The sequence below is a fragment of the Macrobrachium nipponense genome, chromosome 32 (genome assembly GCF_015104395.2).
Source record: "Macrobrachium nipponense isolate FS-2020 chromosome 32, ASM1510439v2, whole genome shotgun sequence".
Lineage (NCBI taxonomy): Eukaryota > Metazoa > Arthropoda > Malacostraca > Decapoda > Palaemonidae > Macrobrachium > Macrobrachium nipponense.
In genome coordinates, this window is record NC_061094.1 from 13,909,945 (window position 1) to 13,933,944 (window position 24,000).

Here is a 24,000-nt window from a genome sequence, read left to right on the forward strand (position 1 = left end):
TTATGGCTTCTGTGCAAAACTATATATATTTTGTGATTGAATATTACATTTATAGTAAAAAAAATATTTACTGTAATAATTATAGTACCGTACTATAATATTATTGTATCCATACAGCAAAATACAGTAATCAACAATGATTTTTGCCTTTTCTCTACACTCTGAGAATCAGCTGATGATGCTTCCTGAAAGAATTATTTAGGAAAAGAATTTAGTTGCTATAAGAAACTAATTTATTAATGGAGTGATTATTTTTAAGTTTGAGAGAGAGAGAGAGAGAGAGAGAGAGAGAGAGAGAGAGAACGAGAGAGAGAGAAGCGAGAGAGAGAGAGAGAGAGAGAGAGAGAGAGAGAGGATTGTACGTAGTCACAGAAAAATTGCTACTGTACTGAAGCTTGGAGTTTTTTAAGTTGCCTACGTAGGAAATTCAGATGGAATTTAAATATTTTTATGGTGATTACATCAGTGCAGTATAAGTAAATGGATTTTTGTATATGTGACTTACCCAGTAATTATATTGCTAACATTTCCACATGTACAGCAGTGTAAATTCAAATTTCGCTGGGGTAGCACTTCGATGGCTCAGTGTAGTTACAGTGTCATCCCCCAAAGTCAATATTAGGAACGATTTGGCTAATCACTTCTTTCTCTTTTGTGATGTGCTCGACGAGGCATCGAATGCTTGCAGCAGCTTGTTCCTATTTTCTGGTTATATCACCGGATTTCGGTAGTTACTCAACCACCGGAATGCTTTCATAGTCTTCAAGCAGGATGAGTCTTCTTTATTTTATTCAAATAGTAATAATTGCCTTATAGATAATTCTTGAATGTATCACCATCCAGATACACTAAATACGTACTTGTACTTTACATATTTGTTTTTTACTTACCGGGCTTAGACTACATGAAGTTGACGGTTAATAATTGTCTTTAGTAATCTTGATGTTTCTTCATTCCTTTTGGCCAAACTTTTGCATTTAGAATTTTTTACTAGCCATAGGCTATTAGCAAGACACAAGTAAATAGTTTCGAGTGTTACATCATCCCTTTAGGCAAAAACTTTGGCATTTATGGTTGCTTACTTATGTGCAAGTCTTGAATATAATGCCATTGAATTAGGCAATTCTTTAGCATTCGTAATTGTTCACCAGATAGTATAAGCTATTCACAAGCCGATGGTAAATGATTACCTTAAAGTAATTCTTGAATGTTATACAGTAGATCCCCTGAATTCGCGTTCTCTTCATTCGCAGATTGAAGCATTCGCAGAGTTCTCTCTGGAACATATACCCCCATTATCCGCAGAAAATTCACGTATACGCAGTATTTTTCTGTGAGAAATAGCCACAAACTCCTGTTTTTTATCAATTTATTCATAAATGCCCTTTTTGTGAGTTTTAACTAACAAAATAGGCCGTTTTAAGCCTTTTTATAGGGGTTCCAACTATTCGCGGGTTCTGGCTATTTGACGGGGGGTCTGGTATGCATCCCCTGCAAATACGGCGGGGGACCACTGTATGTATACCATTTTTTATCCCAAAACCTTGCCATTTATGTACTTACTGAGGTTAGGCTATGTGCAAGTCACCCGTTTAATGATTAACTTTATAATAATCATTGAATGTTGCATCATTCCATTAGGTCATACTTTGCTTTTGGGATTTTGTTTACCAATCATAGGCTAGTTGCAAACTGCTGGTAAGTATAATTACCTTTAAAGTAATTTGTGAATGTTAGTTAATTGCAAATGTTTGCAATTAGGCCAACACATTTTGTTTTGTTTGCCGTGCCTGTGATACTCATCACTTTCTTGTGCAGAGGTTGAAACATAGTAAGGAGAGAATGGTGGTATTGTTTGGCTGCGAGAGGCCATAGGTAGATATGTTCCTATCAGTAGAGTATTAATTACCTTGGTTTTTGCTTTGGCAGTACTTTGGTACATTACAGAGAGGTATTTTCCTGGTGTCATACAGTTGTGAACATCGGTCCTAGCCTCCAGCTTGCTTGGCGGACTGGAGTACAGGCCACTCGAGTCAATTAGCGGGGCGCGTAATCGGTTATTGTATTCAATTACTTTGATTTCCTGATAATTCTACTAATGATTTCTTTTTAAGGAATCAGTTATTTGTAAATATTTGTTTTTATTCTTTTATATTAGAATCGGATTTGCTTTGAGACTTTAATATGAAAACTTCTTGTTGATTTAAATTTATCTTATTTTAGAAGGTAAACGTATACATTTACAATATTTTAATATGCATACATATTTGGATGTATGAAATGCTATTTCATATATTTGTAAATATTTGTTCCTTTATCAGTAATTAGAGAATAAAAGCACAGTAATTCACAATATTAGAGTCGGATTGGATTTGATACTTCAATACAAAAATGTACACGTACATTTGTGTTGTTTTAAATAAAAAGTGTCTTGAATATATGAAATGCTAATGTTATTCATACAATTTTATCATGCCTTCATGCTTAGATGCCAGAATTTTTTATAAAGATATATAAAGTAGTTAATCAATTACTGATAGATTTTTTTCATACAGTAATCAGTAACTAGATTACCAGAGGTGCCAGCATCTCGCCTCCTGTCTGTCTGAGCATCCACCTACCTCTGGGTGCCCAGTATTTGGGGCACCATTGGCTGCATAGCTCCCAGTGTTTTGGACGACAATGGCTGCCAAGTGCCCAGGTTTTTGGGCACCTGTGGCTGCTGAGTGGCCATTATATCTGGCGCCTGTTGCTGCCTAGCACCCAGTGTCCATCTTCACCTACTGACTCTCGCCTCACGCCTCCCAAAGCTGATGCCAGTTCTCTCCTAGTAGCCCTCTTATCTTATTCATTTTCTCCTATGCCTGGCTTCATCACTTCCTTCCCATGTCCCTGCTAGCATTTTATTTCAATCATCATGAATTTATCAATGTAGCAGTGAAGTGTTGTGTAGTAGAGGAGGTGACTACCTTGTCCCTCGATTCTCCTAGACAAAAGTCATTGTCTTGCTCCCTTGCACCAGGGAGAAGAAACATCGAAGGAGATCCAAGGGGCCAGATAGTCACCTCCTCCATCACACTGTCCTGCTCCTGTGCACCGGGGAGAAGACATACTGGTAATAGAAGGGAGTCTGAGGGTGGTGCTCCCAGTAGTTGCTCCCTGTAGCTATTCCCAGGTCTTGGCAGACACTTACTGAAAAGGTGTCCTGATAGATGGTTAGTGAGGAGGTGGCTATCTGGTCCCTTGGATATCCTAGTCCTGAAGTCACTGTCCTAATCCTCTGCACTGGGGAGAAGACGTGCTGGCTGTTGAAGATAGCCCAATGGGGTTATTCCCCCTCAGTGAAGTTGTGATGTGTTTATGGGTTTTGACTGAATGCCACTGGAAAAGCGCCTTAGTGAGTGGTGCTCAGTAGTCATTAGATTTAAAAAGGGTTGTCTCCTGACAAGAAAGTTACTCATTATACTTAATTAGTATTAATATTGAACGACTTGTGCTAGCGCCTAGACGTTCAAAGCATCGTAAGTGACCTCCTGTTTATGATAGCCAGTCCTCTCTTAGGTGTTCGCCGCCAGGTGTGTTGACTATCTCACCATCTCATACTTTTAAAGGTGGAGATACCGACTTGTCATCCGTTGAAGAGGAAGTGGATCAGAACTCAGCTCGTGTGTTGGTATATTTGAGCTTTCTCAAGTAATTTTGGCCTGGCACTCATCAGAATGGTTCCGATTCTCATGATGGGCACCAGGTACATATTACTACCTAGACTCTCAGATCTCTCATATTGGGTGTTTTTTGCCGAGCACCAGCTCCTGTCCAGGCATGCTCCTTTGCTCCAGCTTGCTTGGTGATTTCCACACCTCACCTGGCACCATCTGTTGGTAGTTTGGTGCTATCTGTCGTCAACACTAAAGAATCCTTCGCTTGCTCCTAGATGCTACCACTTGTTCAGAGGGGGTGTAGCTCAGTGGTAGAGCATTCGACTGCAGGTCGAGAAGTCCTCGGTTCATTCCCAGGTGCTTCCTCCAACATATGAGAGTCGTGGATGAGGTTTTGTTTAGTCCTCTTCATGAGTCTTCAATCAAGAAGACAGATGCGTGGCGAGACTTTGCAAGTTCTTGCCAACATTTGGTGCATTCAACTCTACTCAAAACACTCTCATTCCTGTGATTGAACTAGGTGTAGGAAGAGAAGGCTCTTTGGTCTGTGAGAGCCGCCTATGCTCTCCCTTCTGGAAGCGCCCTCTCCTGATAGCTCCAAGAAGAGTGGGCAAGAATGGTAAATCCTCCTCTGTTATTCTTATTTAAGATTAAGCCAGCACAATGCCGGCACGGGTTCTTGCTCTCAGAGCAGCTGGTAACAATCCTCCTATCCTTTTTTCCGTCCACTTCCTGGGTTACACTGGGATGGGTGAGGGAATAAGAGGAACTGTATTGAGTCTACTCCCCACAGTTCTCAGATGTGAGAGCCTATGTTCCTGGTTCAATTTTAGGATCTCACTGGACGTACGTTCATTTGTTCAGGATGGATATCACAAAGTAGTTCAAGCTTCAACTCTCCACTTCGGCATGAAATAGTAGTCTTCGGTGTCTTGTTATTGCTGTAGAAACTATCCTTCGTGATATCTTCTCGCTTGCTCTCTTCATTAGAGAAGGAAGGAGGTCTGCTTACAGTCCTTATTCTTTTTCTCTTTTGAAACCTACGAATATACTTGTATATATTCTCCTTGCAACAGGTATCTGTTTTCAGTTACACCATTAGTGATTCTAGTGTGTGACTGAGACGAATAGTACTCTCTCTAAAATAACCTGAAACTTAGGACAGCCTTTCAGGCCTCCCAAGAGTTTCCAGTTTTGACTTTTGAGACTTCTAGTGGTATTGTTTGAAAACAACACCACATTATCACAGAACAAGAGGATTACTCTCCCTCTTGTTTTGGTTAACATGCAGATGCTTGAGTGTATCTGTTGTGCACTCAATAGCTCTATAAGACGAACGTATTCCAAGAGGGAATGTACTACCAGGCAACTCAGCCGATGGAGTCGAGTGAGGAGCAGAGCACTGCCTTCTCACAGAGATATTGCTCTTAGTATTGTTTCTCTGTGTCGAGGGTTAATTCCTAATTCGAATCTCTGCACGGCCATCACAGACTAATATCTCTGGCTGGCTTTGGATTCTCACTTATGGTTTCTGTTTTTTGCTCCTCATTTACCATTGCAAGAATCATCAGACAGAGATATGTCTCATTGGATTCATTATCATCCTTTTGTTCACCTCACAGTACAACAGAAGTCTCTTAAGTCTTCTGTTTCGTCGCAGTTGACACAGGCCACTGCTATGATTCAGGATTATTTTTCATACAAATGCACCATTTTTTTTCTCTATTTTTGTCTCATTCGTAAAGTGTTCAACTACTAGTAATTAATCCCAAATTGGAGTGAATGTTAGAAGACTTCGCCTGCCCTGAAAGCTCTGCTTCCAGGGTAAAGAGTTCCTCTTTGAACTAACCCTCTCCATGACAAGAAGTGGTTTGTCAAGCAGTAGTACATCCCTGTTTGTTACCATAAGTAAAGACTTCCAGCCTTCATTGCAACAGGAATCAGAGGACCATCCATAACCTAGGAAGTTATGGTAAGAACCGCTTATTTCTCTGTCCAAATGTGTTGTCTTCCATTTTATACGGGCTTCATTTTTGAGACACTCAGTGTTGTGGAGTGTTTTTAACCTACTCTGAAGCAAAGCTAAGGATATAAGAACAGCCTCATCCTCCTTAGTTTTCAGAGGTTTTATGCACTTCGCGCCATTCTGGTATCGAACTATAGGAGACGTAAGCGATCTTTGCTTCATATCATAATTTTTATGTAAGCTTAAAAATTTTTGAATTTTTATATGCCTTGAGACCATTTGTAATGACTGACATGGGATTGCGGAAGGAGGCATAGGATGTTCTATTATCTCTTCCCCTTTTCAGTAAGGTGTTGAGTTTGGAGAGCCATGGGGTACAGTGTACCTGGAGCACCCACCACTCCTGGTGGTTTTATTTCGGACTCTTATCATACTTTGCTAGCCATAGGAGCATTCCCCTCACTGCAATGTTCCCCCTAAGTAGGAGTTGGCCCTTGTTGCTACCATCATGCTACTACGAGTTAACCCTTTAACGCCGATTGGATGTATTAAATGTCGATATAAATTGTCTGTTGGGTGCCGATCGGACGTATGGTACGTTGATATAAAAAGGCTTTTTTAAAAATTCGTGGAAAAATAGTTATAGGCCTACTAGGCAAAAACTTTTGAATCACGCGCCATGGGGGATGCTGGGAGCTCACGGATCAAGGCGTTGTTTTGTTTACAATCGTTACGCAGGCGCGCAAGCGTGAATTTCTTTCTTATCGCACTAAAAAGTATCGGTGACACATCTCAGAAATTATTTCGTCACTTTGACATAATTTTTGCACCATTTATATATGAAAATGTGCGCAATGTCATGTAGAATACAATGAAAAACAACTCATGGTTGTAGCTTTTATCAGTTTTGAAATATTTTCATATAAATAACTAAGTGCCAAAATTTCAACCTTCAGTCAACTTTGACTCTACCGAAATGGTCGAAAAACGCAATTGTAAGCTAAAACTCTTATATTCTAGTAATATTCAATTATTTACCTTCATTTTGCAACAAATTGGAAGTCTCTAGCACAATATTTCGATTTATGGTGAATTTATGAAAAAACTTTTTCCTTACGTCCACGCGGTAACTTTTCCAAAAAAATCAAATTTTTTCGTCCGATTGTCGTAATGTTTGCACCATTTTAAATTAGCTGTTACATAAAGTTTTATATATGGAAATGTGTGCAATTTCATGAAGAATACAACTCAAAACAACACATGGTTGTAGCTTTTATCAGTTTTGAAATATTTTCATATAAATAACGATAAGTGCCAAAATATCAACCTTCGGTCAACTTTGACTCGACTGAAATGGTAAAAAAACGCAATTGTAAGCTAAAACTCTTAAATTCTAGTAATATTCAATCATTTACCTTTATTTTGCAACAAATTGGAAGTCTCTAGCACGATATTTCGATTTATGGTGAATTTATGAAAAAAAAAAAAATTTTCCTTACGTCCGTGCGGTAACACTTCAGAAAAAAATCAGAAATTTTTTCGTCCGATTGTCGTAATGTTTGCATAATTTTAAATTAGCTGTTACATAAAGTTTTATACATGAAAGAGTGTGCAATTTCATGTAGAATACAACTAAAAACAACCCATGGTTGTAGCTTTAATCAGTTTTGAAATATTTTCATATAAATAACGATAAGTAGTGCCAAAATTTCAACCTTTGGTCATCTTTGACTCGACCGAAATGGTCGAAAAATGCAATTGTAAGCTAAAACTATTACACTCTAGTAATATTCAATCATTTACCTTTATTTTTCAACAAATTGGAAGTCTCTAACACAATATTTCGATTTATGGTGAATTTATGAAAAAAACTTTTTCCTTATGTCCGCGCGGTAACTCTTCCGAAAAAATCATAAATTTTTTCGTCCGATTGTCGTAATGTTTGCACCATTTTAGATTAGCCGTTACATAAAGTTTTATATATGAAAATGTGTGCAATTTCATGTAGAATACAACCAAAAACAACTTATGGTTGTAGCTTTTATCAGTTTTGAAATATTTTCATATAAATAACGATATAGAAAAAATTCATCCTTTGGTCAACTTTAACTCTACTGAAATGGTCGAAAACTGCAATTGTAAGCTACAACACTTACAGTCTAGTAATATTCAATCAATTACCTTCATTTTGCAACAAACGGGAAGTCTCTAGCACAATATTTTGATTTATGGTGAATTTTTTAAAACTGCTTTTTTTTTATGTCCGCACGTTACGAATTCATGCATCATTTTGTTATAATATTTTCTCTGTGTTACCTTGATCGTTTTACAATGTGTTATATACCAAAATGATCGCAATTTAGTGTACAATACAACGAAAAAAAATTAACTCGTTAGCTTTAATCGTGTGATTTGAATACTACAATTATATATGAAATTTTGTTTTCGCTATCATATCCCATTATTTATATATGATAATGATATTTTTTTTCATTTCTGATGGTTGCATGCTAAACTTCAGGCAATGACAAAAAAATGAGCCAAAAATGAACTCTTAATCTTGAAAACTAAGCGTGCTGTGATTTTTTGAAAAAAACATTTTTTTCCGCTTCGCCACTCACTCCCAGACCCCACCGGCATACAGGAGATGATTTTTATTATACCCCTTCAGCGTTAAAGGGTTAAGATGAGCACCAACCAGAGGCAGTATTCATCTGAGTAGCTCTCTTAACTGATAGGAACGACAAGCATTTTTTTTAATGCTAGCAAATTTTCTATTTCAAATTCATGACATAACTTAATGCTTTGGAGAGTAGAATATGTCCATGATCCCACCTCCATTCAATGTGGAATCTGCAGTATAGTTACTGGGTAAGTCACATATATGTACAAAAATGTTATTTGGGATGAATCTTACCTACTGTTAAATTTAGCTTTATCTCCCCGCCGAATAGGCGAGTCGGCATTCAAACAAAAAAATTTGAATGGCTGCCCGGATGACTGTCTAGTTTACGTTCTCCACCAGGTGTGCTTCGAATGTTTTAGCTCTTGTCAGAATTCTCCTTGCTGCCATTGCGGCTAGGCGATTGTTGGTATTCATTGAAGTTTGGCTGTTTTACACCTTTTTACGGTATTGTAATTTCATTTTCCTAGGATATCTTCCACTGGAAGTAAAACCAATAATATCAGGCTATGTAGGAATGTTTTGGTGTAACCAGGATGGTGAATTGGAAGTTGATCAACATTCCTTTGTACTGGCAGGGGTACAGAGTGTGATTTTGGAACTGCTACATGTGAAAAATGTAGGGAATTTTTCTGAGAATTTATGTTTGAATATGTGAGATATAGGAAAGACTAGAACTAATAGATTGCGAAAGCAATTAGTTAGAGCAGGACTTAAACCTGTCAGGCTATCCCTACTCAGACTAGGCATTTTAGTAGGCTAGTATTGACTTCCATTGTAGCTCCGCCTTCTGCTCCCCATTCAGTTCAGGAAAAGCGTAACGAGAAGTTAGAACATTAACCTATTTTTAGTTCTAATAAAATTTGAACTTGGTTCATGACGGGAACGTTGCGAATCCCTCCAGTGTGCGCTCATTTTCATGTTCCCTGTTAGAAGTAAGGTGTTGGTGCCCTCGTCTGTACGTAGCCCGAGCCTAGGACTGCCCTGCGACAGTTGGAAATGTCCGCTGCCAGGGAACCGGGTCGGTTCTCGGGACTATGGGATTCTGTGCCCTCCAAGACCTACTTCGCCCTTTTCATGGTCTGAATCTTGTTTAAAGCGTTCGCCAAAGGACCATTAAAGAGTTCAGATAAGGACCGTTTCGGTAAGCGTTAACGCACACTCCCTGGGCGCATTCTGTCGTCTTCAACACCTAGTTTGAGTTGTTAGCATGCATAGGCTTAATAATATATGATATAGGTATAGACATTTTATTGAGATGATAATGTATCTGTGTACAGCGAGTTTTTAAACGTTTAGATATGTCAACTCGGTCGACTGTTTATCTCTCTTGTTTTTGGTTATTCTAAATTCTTGTATGCCAGCATATTCCCTTTTCTTCGTAATGCTTGTGTTTGTTCTTTGCGTGCTTCCTTTTCGGCTATCGGCAAACCTCTTACTACTGCCTCGATTAATGTTTCTCTTTCAAGTCTACACTGTCTGTAGTATCTAAAGTTCTCGCCGAGTCAGATATTCTAGCTTCAGAGATTTCTAATTTAGTTTCATATAGGAATGCTTTCAAGTATGTACGATCGCTTTCGGACGAGGCGGGAGCGTTGTTGTAAGTTCTCTCCCATTGCCTCCCACCTTTTTGGCGCCTCGTTCTCTCTCTCCCTCTGTCGAGTGTCGACTCGTGTGGACTGCGGACCAGGGTTCCCAGGAGTACGATAATTATCGTACGAGTACGATAATTTGACCTTCTGTACGATAAACGATTATTAATCAAAATAGGATAATTTGAAGAGATTTGGTACGATAATTTGGTCTGATACATCTGGGAACCTTGCTGTGGACATTGACTTGTGTGAACACAGTTGACTCATGCCAAGTGCGGACTTGGCTGAGTCCCCAGTACCTTAAACTGTCTTGCTCTCATTGAGTCGTGGTGGATTCAATACAGCACTCAGCTGCTGTCACCTCTTATCGACAAGTGTCGCTTTTTGTCGCCAAGGGTTGCGGAGAAAGAGCCATCCTTTAAGCTCTTTGTTTACCTCCTGTCGGCAGCTGTCTCCTCCCGCCGCCCGCTGACGGAAGAAGAGTTTGAATGGAGTTGGAGGAACTTTTTTGGGCCGGTCGGCGTTTGTTGCGACACTACGCCTTGCTGTATCCTCATTTTGTTGAGGATAGAGGCCACATAGAGAAATATATCTCAATTGTCATAGCATATTTTGGCGCACTCTAAATATTGGAGAAGAGAACCAACACTTTCACCAATTTGAGAGCATTTCGTAACTTTTCTCGTCCTCGGACGCAATCTCCCTTTGTGTCTGCCTTGGCTTGTTGTCTTGTCTTTTAAAGTCGCGGAGAGCCGAAGGCCGACTTTTGCTGTACAACGCTTATTGGTCCTTTAACCGTATTTAATAGGAGGTTTGCTTTCTTTCTCTTTCCTGTGGGGAAATGAACTCGAGACTGACAGACATGCTGATGGATTTTCAGTCTAACTTGAGTTATTACCTTTTATCTACGTTGTCTCGTATCTGCGACTTCTCAAGAGGTGGAGACGCCTACCCAGCGGGAGTTTTTAGCGAGGAAACAAGTAACTCATTTCTGATGCTGCAGGGTAATGTCCTCATGCTTATACTCACTCTGTTTGGAAGAAGTGAGAACACTTTCGCTTCCTGTCTGATTATGCAGCTCGGGATTATCTATTGATAGTCTTATTTTATACCTTTCGGTGATAAGTGCAGATTCAGGTTTTGGGATATGGGCAGTTGCAACCTCCCAACATGCATGGAGAGACCTGGGACCAGTATGTTATATGGCGGAGACGGTGAAGGGCAGTTATGATGATTTTTGGTTGTCCTCCACTGGTTTAATCTCCCTCTTATAGCTTCCCTTGTCTTCAGCAGGAGATTGTATATGTAGAGGGAATGATGGTCCAAAGGTAATTCTTTAGGAAGACACCCATAAGTAATTGGAGATATTCTTGGACATTTGGAGACTGAATAACAGTAAGTGTCTGCCCATATACTTGTTGGTTTTCTAGCATGGTTTTAGTGCCTTTCCAAAGAATGGTCAGACTTGTGGTACACATGCAGAATGTATTCCACTTACCATACATCCACAGTCATGCAAGTTCCTTCAAGAGGTTTTTACTAGAAGGTATTGCTGTTCTGTGCACTTTGTTTGGGTTAGTGTGCAGCCCTCTATAAGTTGTGTCAGGGACTTGTTGCCCATTGGTAGATGGTGTCGACTTTAGGAGCAAGACACTTCTACTGAATCAGTGATTCAAGTTAGCCAACTCTGTCAACAGTATTCCAAAGGCCAAGGATCTGTTGCTTCTTGTAGCCCAAGTTCTATGCATTATATTGTTAATTCCCGGTCAGAAACAAAGTCTTTGTGGGAAGTTTGCTGCTTTGAGTCAATTGAAACAACATATTGGTTTGATCATCCATTCTGTGGAAGGACGGTGTTTTAGCAATTGGGGATTAAGGAAGAACAACTGCCAACAGGGGCTTTGACATCCGTAAGTTTGGCACTTGGTGTGGATTTAAGGAACACTCATTTAGCTTCGTAGCAGGTAGATGAACAGGTTCATCCGAATGGTTACTACTACTTTGTTGGCCCTCAGGCTTGAGCAGTGGATGTTTCCTTAAATTTTGCCTAATTCAGACTCGTAGGCCTGCCCCTTGTATCTACCCTGAATTCTATTGAGCAATTTCATGTTCAAGAATTGCTTAGTCTCCTGTAGGGCCCTTGTAGCCTCAGAGCAAAACTTTTCAGAATTTCCAATGCTCTTGGTTGATGTCTCATTCTTCCGTTGAGAAGAAATCAACTCTACTACACAACTCCATACAGTTCCATTGATGTAGGCATCTTAACTGCTTGGAGATGTTAGAATGTCCCCTCCCAATAATAAGATTTTCAAGTTATCATAGGATCTGTCTTTCATTTAAAACTGCCATGGCCTGGGGTCAGAAGCAGTGGTCCGTGTGTTGCTGAGGGTACCATTCTGGAGGAATTTTCAGCACCTGGAACCTTGTAGAGGTCAATATTTTCTGTTTAGAGGAGATAAGACTTTTCACTGTCTACTTCCAAAGTTATCGTTCCATACGTACTTTCCTCGGTATTGCATCAAGTACTTTTAGATCTTGCTGAGGACCAGCACTGTAAGGTGTTGAGATTGGATCCCCTTCATCTCTATATCAGTCTCTCTCTGGAGTTTAGATGTAGGTCTAAACATTATCTGAATTTACTGTAAAACCTTTTATTTAGCAGTGGTTAATAAGTAAATTTACTGTCAGCACCCTTCTTTAAGCTGGTGTAAAGGGAATGCTATTTTAGCTTTCTGCTTCAGAGCTGAGGGTGATGTTAAGTCTATGCTTTACAGTTCCCTGTAAGAATTCCAATTTAACCCGTTGGGGGGGTGGGGGGAAGGAAACTTCTCTATCCTGTTGGGCATTAAATTTAAAGGTTAAACCTAGAACATTTTTTATCATCCTTTTAGAGACCTTGAACATCTTTGTCAAAGGTAAATGCTGGAAGAGGCAAAGTTAACCTTTGGTTTTGTGGTTTTAAGAAAAACAGATGAGGTCAAAGGTTAGCCTGGAAGAGGCAAAAATCAACCTTTTGTTTTGTGGTTTTAGAAAACCTAGCTGTCTTTGCCAATGGTTAACCTTGAAGGCAAAAGTTAACTTTTTGTTTTGTGGTTTTAGAAAACCTAGAATGTATTTGTGAAGGTTAAGCTTGGAAGAGGCAAAGTTAACCTTTTGTGTTGTGATTTTTAGAAACTTATAATGCCTTTGCCAATGGTTAAACTTTAAGGCAAAGTTAACTTTTGTTTTGTGGTTTTTGAAAATCTAGAATGTATTTGTGAAGGTTAAGCCTGGAAGAGGCAAAGTTAACCTTTTGTGTTATGATTTTTAGAAACTTTGTCAAGGAACACAAGGTCCTCTTGTGACATATGGATAGGCTAGTGCATGCAAACTAGCTCCATTTCTTCTACCTTATTGAAGTTAAACATTCATAATGTGAGCAGCAGTTGCAACTTCATTTAGTGTTAAGTCAATTTGTCGCTCCAGAATAGGATTGATGTGTCACAGTAGAAGTACAATTCAGTTTTTGCCCGATCACTACCTTAAGTGTACAGAATTGTGTTTAAAAACAGTAAAGCCCTTAATCTGCTACTAGCAGTAGGTAGTCTTTTCCTGAACCAAAAAAGAGCAATTCTTTAGGCTCTTTTGTTTAAATCCCGGGTTTTAATATTTTGGGGAGCGTGAAGGTACAAATTTTGTATAGGAGTGTACCTGTATATTGTAAAGGTATTCATTTTAAGTGACTGTCGTTTGATAGGGCTTTTGGACCCAGGCACAGGGGTCCTTCATACCACTTGCGTTTCATGCTGGCTGAATTGAAGCGGTTTTCTCTGCAAGGCTGCTGTTTGCTGCATACGTATGAGAGCCTTGCTCCCTGAATGAAATCCAACTTCTGGTGTTAGTAAAATCCACCAAGGATTCCAGATCAGGTGAGAATGTTTTGGGTTTCGTATAAGAAACCTTTAGCTCGAATGGCTGAGCGGAGTTTTGTCTAGCTGCACTACCCAACATCCTCTTCTTAATATGGGAATCAGCTAAATTTAACAGTAGGTAAGATTCATCTCAAATAATGTAAATTTTCATAATAAAATTTATTATTTGGATACTTACCTACTGTTAAAGTAGACCTACCCAGCCTCCCCACAACTTAGTGGGCTGTCAAGGAGAATTCTGACAAGAGCTAAAACATTTGAAACACACCTGGTGGAGAACAGGTAAACTAAACAGTCATCCGGGCAGCCATTCAAATTTTTTTGTGTGAATGCCGACTCGCCTAATCGACGGGGAGATACAGCTAAATTTAACAGTAGGTAAGTATCCAAATAATAAATTTTATTATGAAAATTTATATTTTTATGATGAAATAAGGTTTAGTATACTATACTTACACAGTAGTTTTATGATCAGAGCCCACCCGCCTCTCCTCTACTGGACATTAAGCATAAAACAGTGAATTTATTAGCAAAATCATTCCTAATACATATTGGTGTTGGGGGACGTCACTGTATACCTATACGTATTGAGCCATTGAAGCGTTACCCGCAAAATTTGGATTTAAGCTGCCGTACGTGTGGAAACGTTAGCAGTACAATTACCTGATTTTATTATAAAAATATCCTTTTGTAAATGAAATGTTATAGATATTTTGCTGTGTTTTCCTTTAAAGAACTATATGCACACTGAGAGAGAAATAGAGAGAGAGAGAAAGAGGACAGAAGAATTTTTAATAAATTTAAGGTAGATGGTAAGGACTAACCACAAATCGACGTAAACCAAGAACTTACTGTAGTAAATAATTTTTGTTTGTTAAATGTATTTATTTGTAATCACGAAAACACTAACATGATGTAACAAACCTAGCTTTCTGTTTGGAGGTACGTACGTGTCCCGTCATTCTAAACTACCCACGTATTTTAGATGTGCTCTATACAATAGTACAATCCTAAAATACACAAATATAATTTTCAAAATCATCTTACTACACCAGTAAATATCAATATACGTAAAATATAGGCACAGAACGATACGTAAAGTTACGTAGGCTAAGAAAACTTGAGTGGATGGTAAGGGATACTCAAGAATAACAGTTGTTGGCTGGTACATAATTTTGCTACTTGACTTTCAAATGATATTAGAGTGTTTTGGGATGGGATGATATTTTGAGGTATAATTTTGTTTTAACTGTCAAGTTTGGCAATTAACTGTTAAAATTGGCAGTTCTAGGCATTTTTGGGGTGTATATAGCCTACTTAGTAACAGTAGTAGGAGAATACTGTAATGTAAGGTTACTTTGGGATGAGATTTTGGGGTGTATTTTTATTCAAAATTATATTGAATTGTTTCAGTACGATAATTTAAGGTATATTTTTGTTCTAACTATCAAAGCAGTGAAATGTCAAAATATGACACTTATAAGTATTTTAGTTTTAGGGGTACTGGGTACTATTTGGCAGTTACAAGCCAGTTATAATAATTTTTAGAGGGGACTTTTGCATTTTCATGTTTTTTGCATTTTCAGGGCAGGTTCTGGAACCTATTCCCATGTACAAGTGGGGGAGCACTGTAGTATATTTATAAGAGTGATAAAATCAGTGCAAACTGTTTTAGGTCATTTGTGCTTCCTTGACTAGAATACTGTTCTCCAGTGTAGATGTCTGCTTTTGCCAGAGATTTATCTTTTTGAGATAAGTGTGGTTTGTGGTGGTAGGTTTCTGTTCCCTAACAGTAGCAGTTATAACTGGGTTCATCAACGGATTGTCTTGTTTTTCACTTTTTCATAAGTTGTATTTCAACAGAGATCTTTTACATTCACAATTGAACCCTGTATCCCCTTCATCTGCTGAGAGCAACGAGATTCACAGAACACCAGCACCAATATGCAGTAGAGTTTCAGAGGTACTTTATTCCTCACACTGTTGGACTGTGAACAGCCTCCCAGAGGATCTTTTGCAATTAAAACTAAAGAAGTTTAAGCAAAAATGCAATACATTACTACCCTAGTACTATTCTCCTTTCATTATAATACATTTTTATTAATTGTTTTTTTTTTTCTTTTTAATTTGTGGGATCTCTTCCTTTACCTTTATTGCCTCTCACTACTTCCTAATGAACACCTTATTGTTTGGAAGCTTGAATTTCAAGTCAGTGACCCCTGTAGGTTTGTTCCATATGAATAAGTTTCATTTTCTGAAAAATAATAACCAGTAGGGAGCCCTAAAGGCAATAACTCATGAAGCTTCAAGTTAAACCATCAAAGGGTTAACATCATTTAAGTAAATGTGAATTTATGATATCTTAAAAATAAATCTTATATGGGATGAAATAAGATGTAAGATTTTTTCTGCCAAAAGAATTTTTCTTTTATCTTCAATACTTTTGGAGATATTAGCATTTGAACAGCGTCAGGGCTGGGCTGTGCCAGACCGCCAGAAATGCAGTAATTAAAACATAATTCAAATGTGAATCTATTATATTTTAAAAATAAATCTTATACAGGATGAAATTTAAAGATGTAAGGTTTTTTTATCCCAAAAGAATTTTTCTTCATCTTCAATAGTTTTGGATATATTAGCGTTAGGGACATGCAATAATTAAAACATCATTTAAAAGTGAATTTAGATTTAAGAAATAAATCTTATATGGGATGAAATTTACAGATGTAATATTTTTCTGCCAAAAGAATTTTTCTTTTATCTTCAATACGCTTGGGGATATTAGCATTTGAATAGCATTAGGGCCGGGACGTGCTGGGCTTCCAGAAATTATAATTTTAATAGCTACAGGCTTATCACTGGTCTACTATAGTCTGTTCACTTAAGAAGGTAGATTCTTGGGTGAGCCCTATGCCTATGAGCTGTTTGTTTGGCAGCCTCTGATTGGCTGGTATCGGGAGGTAGGCAACAAGCTCATTGTCCCATATTTTTGTCTGTAGCTTAGAAAACTTGCAATATGTTTATACTTCTTCATTTATTTCACTCTTTGCAAAAGATAGGAAAGTTTTGGTCATACAATAGGATTCAGTATTAATTGTACAACTAAATCATCTTTTCCTAAAATCAATAAGATAAAACACAAAGGATTACAATGAGTAAAAGTGAAGAGAGAAGCATTTAATTCTTTATACCTGTCTTTACTTATGATTGGATTTTGCATCAATCATGCAATCAAGATAAAATAAAACTTGTGTTTTCACACAATAAATTCACCCTGAATACGCTGATGCTTTCAGATTTTAGAAACAATATGCTGAAACAACGTGATTAAAGCTTAGGCTGAGTTGAAGAGTGCGAAGTCTGTCCATAGAGTTCAACTTCTTCCCTGGACTGAAATTTCCCCTTGCCTGATCTGAGGCTCCAACGATACCAGATGCATCCATCTTAGTTTTATTTTTATCAGATATGTTCAGACATACTCACATAAATGATATTGAATTGAAAATGTTTGACAGTCATGATGAGAATTATGACTTTTTATTTACAGAAAATGTTATGACATAACACGGTAAATTTTGTCGAAACTGCAACCTTCTTATATTGCTAATTGGAAAGTTAAAGCTCTCACTGAGACGACTAACATAATGGTGTCTTGCAGCTCACTGTCTCTCGGCAACACTCAAACATGAATCATTTACGAATTCAACATTATTATACATATTGTTCATTTTCTCTTTACATATCACGTGCATCTAAAATCTGAAAGCACCAGCGTATTCAGGGTGAATTTATTGTAAGGAAACACAAGTTTTATTTTATCTTGATTACATGAATGATGCAAAATCCAGTGATAAGTAAAAACAGGTATACAGAATTAAATGCTTCTCTCTTCACTTTTACTCATAATTCCTTTGTGTTTGTCTTATTGATTTTAGGAAAAGATGATTTAGTTGAAGAATTAACACTGAATCCTATGGTATGACCAAAACTTTCCTATCTTTTGCAAAGAGTGAAATAAATGAAGAAATATAAACATATTGCTAGTTTTCCAAGCTACAGATGAAAATATGGGACATTGAGCGAGTTGCCTACCTCCCGATACCAGCTGATCAGAGGTCGCCAAACAAACGTCATGTAGGTATAGGGCTCACCCAAGAATCTACCTTCTTAAGTGAACTGACTATAGTATTGTGGAAGTTAATAACAGGTATCAGATGTGAAAAGCTATACTACAACTACTTAGAGGATACAAACACCATCCCCCACCAACAAGAAAGGCCACTAAAGGAAGTGTCTGGGCACAAAAGATCAGCTCCTGATAGACAAAATGATAATGCAGACAGTAAGAGAAGGAAAACCAACTTAAGCATGGCATGGATTGACTACAAGAAAGCTTTTGACATGATACCACACACGTGGCTAATAGAATGCCTGAAAATATATGGGGAAGAGGAAAACACCATCAGATTCCTAAAAAATATAATCCGTAACTGGAATACAATACTTACAAGCTGTGGGATAAGATTCGCTTTTGTTAACATTAGGAGAGGGATCTTTAAGGCGACTCACTGTCCCCACTACTCTTCTTAGTAGCCATGATTCCCATGACAAAGGTACTACAGATGATGATGCTGGGTACCAACCCAAGAAAGGAGGCCAACAGAATTAACCATCTGATGTTCATGGGCGACATCAAGCTGTATGGTAAGAGCATCAAGGAAATAGATACCCTAATCCAGACTGTAAGGATTGTATCTGGGGACATCAAGATAGAGTTTTGAAAAGAAAAATGTGTCTTGGTCAACATACAGAAAGCAAAGTGACAAGGACTGAAGTGATAGTGCTACCAGATGGAAATAGCATCAGACGCAGATGAGACAGGATAAAAATACCTGGGAACGATAGGAGAGGATATAAAACACAAAGGAGAGGATATAAAACACTTGTTGGCCGATTCGCCAATGTTACTGAAATCCTGATTTCTCCTCTGTGTGCTGGCTCAAATCCATGAGAGGATAGAATTATTATCAACTAAAAAAATTCCCCTTCGGTTAACACATGAAAATATATTAATTCTGAGGTAGAGCGAATTGGATATTAAAGGACATTTGTAGCTTAATGCATGTATATGAATCACAGTGGTGTGATAAAAATTCATAAAACACTTAAGAGATGAAGGACATGATCAGGAAAGAATATATGTATTCAGACACTTAGATGATACTCAAGTCAAAACTCAACTCCAGAAATATGATGAAAGCCATGAACACAAGGGCAGTACCAGTAATCAAATACAGTACAGGAGTAATGGAGTTGACGAATGCTGAACTTCGCAGCATAGACCAGAAAATTAAGAAAATCATGACAATACACAAAGCCCTACACTCAAGAGCAAATACAGAGACTATACATAGCACAAAAGGGAGGAAAGAGAGGACTACTAAGCATAGAGGACTGTGTCAACATCGAGAGCAGAGCACTAGGGCAGTATCTGAAAACTTATGAAGACAAGGGGCTAAGGAGTCCAGGGAAGAAGGACTGATAAAAGTAGTTGAAGACCCAGACATACAGAGACAGGAGAATGACAAACAGAATGGAGGAATGGCACAACAAACAATGCACAGACAGTACATGAAACAGACTAAAGAACTGGCCAGGGATGAAACATGGCATTGGCTACAGAAGGGAGAACTCCGGAAGGATACAAAAGGAATGTTAACAGCAGCACAAGATCAGGCCCTAAGAACCAGTTATGTTTGAAAAATGATAGATGGAAATAACATCTCACTCATATACAGGACGTGCAATATGAAAAACGAGACCATAAACTGCATAGCAAGCGAATGTCTGGCACTTGCACAGAACCATTACAAGAGAGGCATGATTCAGTAGCAAAAGTCCTCCACTGTAGCTTGTGCAAGACACACCAGCTAGCTTGCAGTAATAAGTGGTACGAGCACCAACCTGAGGGAGTGATAGAAAACGATCATGCAAAGATCCTCTGGGACTATGGTATCAGAACAGATAGGGTGATATGTGCCAATAAATCAGACTTGACGTTGGTTGACAAATCGAGAAGTATTACTCATTGATGTTGCAATACCATGGGACACCAGAGTAGAAGAGAAAGAAAGAGAAAAATGGATAAGTATCAAGACCTGAAAATAGAAATAAGAATATGGGGTATGTCTGTGGAAATTGTACCCTAATCACAGGAACACTAGGTACGATCCTAAGATCCCTGAAAAGGAACCTAGAAAAACTAGATGTTGAAGTAACACCAGGACTCATGCAGAAGAGTTTGCTACCAGAAACATCACACATAGTAAGAAAAGTGATGGACTCTTAAGGTGGCTAGATGCAACCTGGAACCCCACACTTTAAAACCACCCAGCTGAATAGGATGACTGTGATAGATAAAATAATAATAAATAAAAATTAATAATAATAATGATAGACAGTGAGGATTTTGATTTGGCAAATACCATGCAAGAAGCACTGGATAATGCTGATGAGGTATTATGTAAGTTAGTACTGAGATTAAAGAGTTTCAGGGATATAGAGAAAGTAATCTAATATCATTATGGGTACGTATTTTAGAACAGTTAGCTAGATATCAAGTTGGACTGGATAGTAGTGATAGGACATATTTAACAAGTAGAACAGTAGGAAATGAGTATGATACTTAGAGCAGTAGTAAGGATAGAGTTGATTATCATTAATTAACCAGTAATCTGTGTAGTGATTAATAACCTGTGATAGTACTTTCCATGATAAAATTGGTGAAAATTTAGGGTAAAAATGTAAAAGTGGGTTAGTTTTTATTTTGAAATGAGAGCAAGGACTGACAGCAGGGAGGACTGTGGTTGCCTTAGATTGACTGTTCTTTATTGTATATATGTGAAATGTTAAATTGTTAATGTAATTAATTGAATATTAAAATTTTTTATAACAGCCCATGTTCTCACTGCTGTTAGTATTAATAGAAACTCTCTCATTGCAGGTCTTCTCTGGTGAGACAGATCACCTTGATGTAAAAGTTTGGCTGCATAGTCAGGAAAGTACATTTGGATGTGGGAGTAAATCAGACACATCTCTCCCCTTGATCCCAACTCCTTGATGAGGTGGAGGGCTTGAGAATCCACTGCAGGGAGCATATGAACCTTTACGCCTACTCCCTTTCTCCCTTTGCGGTGGATTCTGTGGATCAACCAAACATAAGGACCTATAACTTTTTACCCCTCCTCCTATAGATTTCCCCCTTCACTTCTTCCTCTTTCGTTGACGACCTTTGCATGGTATTGAATCACGAAAGTCACTGCTCATGTAACTTTGAAGGAGGGTGGAGTTGGACGGCCTGCTGCTCCACCTTTAGAACTAGAGTACACAATGTGGTCGAGCAAGGGGAAATTCTTGTGTTAAACAATGCCCTCAGTGCTGAGTCCGATCTCGACGGACTGCCGACCCCTAAGGCACTGATGATATGGTGTATATCCAGGTGAGGAGGATCCCAAAGCAATTTTACAGCCCTTGTTGGGCTTCCCTGGCGAGAGAGTCCTCATCCTGGACAAAATTGATAGTATTTGTTGAACTGATTACATATAGAAGGCCAAGAAAAACTAAATACAGACAAAACCCAACCATGACATACTTTGACTCTCTCTTTGGAGGTGGAAGTTGGTCAAGGTTTCTTACCATTGAAACTGACAAATAAAAAAAAAGCTGTTTTGAAATGATAAAATTTCTTATTGAGTAGACATTCAGCCTCAGAATTGTTATTCTGACAGAAAAACCAAAAGAAGTTGATAGAAACCTCAATAAAAAATCAGTCAGGAAAAAAAAAAGTGATAAAATAAATGCGGTATAAACAGTGTTCAGGGTACCATAGTACTCCCCAATAATGAAGAGGAGCCAGTTGAAAAGAATGTATTATTGGATTCCCTAATATACAGGACTATGAATTATATACAGTGAGCCCCCCGTATTTGTGGATTTCTCTCAGGAGCATTTGCCTTCATTATTAGTGGAAAATGTGCCTATTTGCAGTATTTTTCTGAAGTATCCACAAATTCCTGGGGTTTTTTTTCTATCAATTTCATCATAAAATGCACTTTTTGTGATGAACTTAAAAATACCAGGTATAGATATTTTTAGTGGATTTTTCTTGAGTTTTACCTAACAAAATAGTTCTAACATTTTATAGGAGTTTCAACTATTCTCGGGTTCTGGCTATATGTTGGGGGAGGGGGTCTGGTACCTATTCCCTGAGAATACAGGAGGAAAACTGTAATGTAACCAGTAGAGACAGTAATAAACAAACACAGAATTGGAAAAATAAAATTTTGAAGGTCAAGAATTACCCTTAAAAATTAAAATTATGGGCCAAAACTGAGAAATAAGACTGTATGTCCCAAAACCACAACAGTACAAAACAGTAGCAAGTATGGATATACAAAGAATGTTTGCCAAAATACATGTGGCAAAGAACCAAGACACAAATGCAAATGCTGTTGTGAATCATTTTTTTTTTTCATATTGATTTGGATATTAAGGGAAATGTAAGCACAAGAAAATAGTGAGTACATTTGCTACAGAAATAACAGAAGAAAGTTGTAATGAACAGGAGGCTAAAGATGAAAAGGGGTCTTTAGAGAGAACCGAAGACCAAAAAACCAATATTATTACAGAACGTAAGTTAACTATAAACAAATGACCCAAAGAAAGAACATAAACTAAACAATAATAAGAATACAGTAGTGCCTCAGGATACGAAATTAATCTGTTCCAAAGCGGCTTTCGTAACCTGATTTTTTTCTTATCTCGAACCGCGTTTTACATGTAAATTGCATAGTTCGTTCCAAGCCCTGCAGAAACACCACAGTAAATTTTATAATAAAGCTAAATTGACCAATAAACAATGAAAAACAATTTGGACCATTCAATACCTAACATAAACTATACTATACCTGTAAATAAAGTGTATAAGTGTACATGGTACAAGAAATACTGTACGTACATATGTAGTAAAATGTGGAACCTTACCTTTCGAGTGAGGCGATCTCCGGAAGTGGCGACAGAGTAGGAGGAGGACAAATGGCAGAAAACATGAACACTTAACTTTACGAAACACATTAGAAAATGGTAGAAAACATTAACACTAAACTTTACGAAATACATTAACAAATGGCAGAAAACATTAACACTTAACTTTACAAAAAACTTAAAATTAATTTTTTTTTTTTTTTTTTTTTTTTTATTTAAACATTTTTTTTTACTTTTTTATACTTTACGTTTTTTACAAAATTTCAATTTCTTCACCACTTTCAACTTTCTGTTTTTTCATATCACTTGGATCTTCCTGTTTGCTTACTACTATTAAAGGCCTTTTAAAAAATAGCTCTAAGGAAGATTGCTTCTGCCTGCTTTTCACAATGTTCCTGAAACGGCTCGGGCAAACGTCATCGAAGTACGCAAGCATACAACCTGTGTAAGCCTTTTTGGGGTGTGTCTTTTCTACAAATGATTGCACTTTATGAAAAGCAGCTAGAGCATCCTTAATTTCTGCCATTGTCATAGGGTCCTCTTCCTCCTCCCCCTCGCCGCTGCAAGAGAACGCTTTTTAAACGACGTTATGTTGCATGGTCTCCAACTCCTTCAGGTCATCCGTCGTAAGCTCCTCTTGGTGCTCCTCGAGAAGGTCATTGATGTTGTCCATTTCGATGACCCAGCCCCATAGACTTGCCGAATGCAATGATCTCGTCAAGATCTGGTTGCGAAACAGTTTCAGGATCGTCAACTGTTTCTGAATCTGCATCAGCTTCACCCACGTAGACTCCCTCGAATTCTCAGGCGGATACGGCATGAGGCCAGAGTTTCCTCCACGAAGAATTCAAGGTTTGCCTCGAAACCTCCTGCCAAGCTTGATCGATGAGTCGGATGCATATCTCGATATCAAAAAGATGTTTCATATACAGGAGGGTGAGCAGGGGCATTGTCCAACAACAGCAGACATTTCAGAGGGAGGCGCTTCTCTTCCAAGAATTTCTTCACTGTCGGGCCAAAACACAGCTTACCCACTCGGTGAACAAAAGTCTCGTTACCCAGGCTTTCGCATTAGCCCTCCACATCACTGAAAGCTTCTCCTTTAGCACTTTGTGGGCCTTGAAGGCTCGAGGAGTCTCCAAAT

At 38.2% G+C, this 24,000-nt stretch overlaps 1 long non-coding RNA gene across 3 annotated transcripts in view; it reads left to right on the forward strand.

Moving 5' to 3' along the window:
* Nucleotides 1-24,000, forward strand: part of LOC135207233 (uncharacterized) — a 617,900-nt gene that overhangs the window by 87,165 nt on the left and 506,735 nt on the right. Inside the window, exon 3 of one of the 3 annotated variants that reach the window (XR_010312935.1) lies at nucleotides 20,818-22,724. The exons of the other annotated variants lie outside the window; for them this stretch is intronic. This is a non-coding gene — a long non-coding RNA (uncharacterized LOC135207233). Of the gene's footprint in view, nucleotides 1-20,817; nucleotides 22,725-24,000 lie in introns of those variants that run through there. 3 annotated transcript variants of the gene reach the window in all.